General features: G+C 35.1%; 1 pseudogene; it reads left to right on the top strand.

Moving 5' to 3' along the window:
- Window positions 1-242: 242 nt before the first annotated feature.
- LOC114504728 lies at window positions 243-804 on the top strand (annotated as a pseudogene).
- The last annotated feature ends 3,172 nt before the right edge of the window (window positions 805-3,976 follow it).

Below are 3,976 nucleotides of genomic sequence, written 5' to 3'. Positions count from 1 at the left end.
TTTATAAGAAGTTTACATCAAGCAAAAGAGAAAAACACTCATGGACATAGACAACGGTGTGATAACTGAGGAAGTGGGGAGGGAGTTGGTTCAAGTGTAAGGGGGTATAAGGGGGGTAAATGGTAATGGAAAAAAAGAATAAAAAACATTATAAAAATTTTACGTTATACTTTTCACTTTCAGCTCGGAGGAGGCAAAAATGCAACTTTCTTTGGTCGTCCCCAACCCAAGTTCATAATATACCAGCTGCCTCCACCATGCTGCCGAAGTTCAACCCCAAAGACATCAAAGTCATATACCTGAGGTGCACCAGTTGGGAAGTGGGTACCATGTTTGTCCTGACCCCCAAGATTGGCCCCCTGAGCCTGTCTCCAGAAATGGTTGGTGATGACATCACCAAAGCAACCGGTGACTGGAGGGGTCTGAGGATCACAGTGAAACTGACAATTCAGAACAGACAGGCCCAGGTTGAAGCAGTGCCTTCTGCCTCTGCCCTGACCTTCAAAGCCCTCAAAGAACCACCACAAAACAGAAAGAAGCAAAGAAACAGTAAGCACAGTGGAAATATCACTTTTGATGGATTGTCAACATTGCCTGACAGATGTGGCACCTATCTATAGCTAGAGAACTCTCTGGAACCATTAAAGAGATCCTGGGGACTGCCAGTCTACGGGCCACAATGTAGATGGCCGCCACCCTCATGACATCATAGATGATGACATCCACAGTGGTGCGGTGGAATGTCCAGCTCGTTAAGAACTACAAAGGAGAATATTTCAATAAAAGATCGCTTGACAACTAAAACAATTTTTTGTATTATAGCATTATGAGTATACATTTTCTTGCCTGTTCTTCCCCATCACCCTTGTCATTATCTCTTGTTTTGTCTTTTTTTTCCCCTGAGCAACTTTTCATAATATCACATTAATAATAAAATTAATATATGTACACTTGAATTAATAATATAATTTGATGTTTATGATATTAATTTTAAAATTATTTAATTTAGCAACTATGCTTTTCCCCCTATTATCCCTAAGTGTATTTAATCAATCTCAAAGTGTTAATTTGTTAAAGAAAGAGAAATAGTATTTCCTAAGCAATTATATTATGAATATTTTTCTAAATTTTATAAAATCTGACATCAATGGTTTAAAATATACTTAACATAAGTAAGGTGCAACATACAATTTATTATAACAACTAGTCTTAAAACATTTAGACTTATTGATATAAACTTTGGTTTGTTAATGGAATCGTTACATACAGGGTACTACTTTAGTGGTCTCTTTATTCAATGTACCATGCCACACATATCAGTTAGCTAACACTGGAAATGTCTTCTTCCCCACAATTAACTCATTCTGTGTGGCTCTGCTGATCTCATCTCAGATTGGTGTTCCTTATTTTCTACTTCCTCTTTGTAGCATTCAGATTCCAAGAAGTGCCAACACAGGAGATTCTTTGTATCAATGCTTTCCTTTACCTCTTCTGAAGAGTAGGCTCTAAAATGATCTTTAATGACCTCTGCATCTCTGTATCCTGGAGCAGTCTCCTTCATCTGAGCATGGGTGAGGTTTTTGACTTTTTTCTAACAACAAAAAAAAATGGTGTAATGAGAGACTACTTCCATGTTTATGCTATGTTAGGGTAAAAAAAATGACAACTTGTTTAGCAGATTATTCCTGTTGCCTTTTTGGCTTTCTGCTTTGAGCAAATAAGCCTCCATGTCTGGGAGACCCAGTGTCCTGGAACTGAAGGCTACTCCATCCCAATAGGTGGCAGGTTGAGGATGGCCTGCAACTGATGACCCACAAGAAGCTGCAGTCCTCAAGCCTACAAACCACAAACAGTTGAACTGGAACAACAGGCCCACAAACCTGGAGGCAGGTGAGCCTCAAATGAGAACATAACCCTGGCCAAAACAAAGCATTCATTGCAGCCTCATGAGAGGCCTTGAAGCAATGGACCAGGAAAGTTGCGTTTGGGTGCCTGACCCTCAGAAACTGTGAGATAATAAATATATATGGGTTCTTAGCTGCTAAATTTTCTGAAATCTGTTATGAAACATTAGGTAACAAATGTATTTCTGAACATAGCCTCTTACTTCTGATCTGACAAATTTTATGTGCATCCTTGATTTTGTGTTGATCATGTACAGGAGCCTCCCTAATTTTTTTTTTTTTTTTTACTCTCAGTTGTAGCCCCTTTAGAAATGCAGATGCATAAGTCTCTAAGACAGAAAGTGCTCAATCTGAAAATGTCTCCATTCTAAAATTATAATTCTTACAAAGAGCCAGCCTTGTAAAATGTTTAATGAGTAATGGCATCCTCAAAGTTTTTAAAGTATGAAATAAGCATTACTAATAGTTGAATTCAGAAATTTCCTTGTCATTGGGGGTCATTTTATTCATACAGATATGTTTATATATATACATATATATCTACTAGCTATGTTATGTATAACAAATATATATCTACACAAACATTTTCTTATGTAAATATAGATATACATACACACATACATTTGTATATACATATATATGTGGTTTATGTAAAACTCCACATAAAATTACCTACTCATGATAAATGCATGCCAAAATTATGTTGCATTTAAAATATAAGCCAAAGTCATGATTATTTTCCTAACATTATTTAGCCTTGCTAATGCCAACAGAAGTCAGTATTGTTGGACATTTTATCATTCATGACTCAAAAGCAAATTATATTTCTATCTTAACCCAACATATGGTACTAGCCTTTGTATGAACATGTTGTTCACATTGAGCATTTGCGACACCAGATTGCTGGTTTCCGTGGAATCTGAGATGACATGAATAGTAATTTTGAATTAGATAAGTCAGTGGGCTGTCAGTCCTCACAGGCCTTCCATTCACCTGCTGGAAAGTCCGGATGACAATGCTATGATGTTGAATCCGTTTTTGTAGATTTGGATGGAAACTATTTTTTGTCCTTTTCAAATTTTAATAACTACTTGGAAGCACAGAGCGAGTAATCTAAGAGTTTCCTGAAGCATTTCGGCAGAGAACTCTGCCTTTTAAAGCTTCTAAATTACCTCTTTTTTCAACAAAGGTTGAATTAGTTAGAAGGAACTAATGCTTAATTGTAAATATACACATATTTATATTTATGCATGTGTGTATACACAGACATGTATATGTGCATTTTTCCTAAAGTATCTATTCAGGCAAAAATGCAGAACATTCAAATAAAATATCCACCTTCTGATTTATGGGTGTGAGGGTTTCACTAAATTGGAAAAACTATTTGGTGGGATATTGCAAATGTTTACTTTAGATACTCAACTTGAAATGTCAAAATATAAAATTTTTGGTACACATCTAGAATCTCAGAATAACCATTGTGGAGACAATATTAGTGACCAGAAGGCAATAAATCAGGTATGTGTTCCTATAAAGCTTGGGATGGAATTTTGTTTCATACTTTTTTAATGAAGTTTCAAATAAAGTTGAAAACCGCTATAATGAGCATGCAAATATCCTCTAGAATTTTAGAAAATCCTCTAGATTTTAGAATATAAATAATTTTCTTTGTACACTTAACTCTTTTTTATTTATCTATATATCATTTTGACAAAATCTATTGTAGTGGATCCCAAGAAAATAATCACTCATATAATTTATGAATCACATATAACACCTATAAAATAAAAATTCCATGATGCCATTTAACATCCAGATAATATTTAAATGTCCTCCAAAACCACCAAGTTATTTTGCACTCTTATTTTTCCCTGTAGTCAGATTAAGTTGAGATTCGCACTTAAGTTTAGTGATTGTTACTTTGGGGCCAAAGCTTCTGATAAAACAGCTATGAGAACTATCAAATGTCAATTCTTTAAATAATATCAAAGAACTCACTTGTTCAAGCAAAACAAATTTATTAGAGTTCATTAAATTAAAACCTCCCTTTACAGGTTTTGGTATTGTTTCGA

Source organism: Phyllostomus discolor, chromosome 3, assembly GCF_004126475.2.
Source record: "Phyllostomus discolor isolate MPI-MPIP mPhyDis1 chromosome 3, mPhyDis1.pri.v3, whole genome shotgun sequence".
NCBI classification, from domain to species: Eukaryota; Metazoa; Chordata; class Mammalia; order Chiroptera; family Phyllostomidae; genus Phyllostomus; species Phyllostomus discolor.
This window is presented reverse-complemented; position numbering and strand designations above follow the sequence as displayed.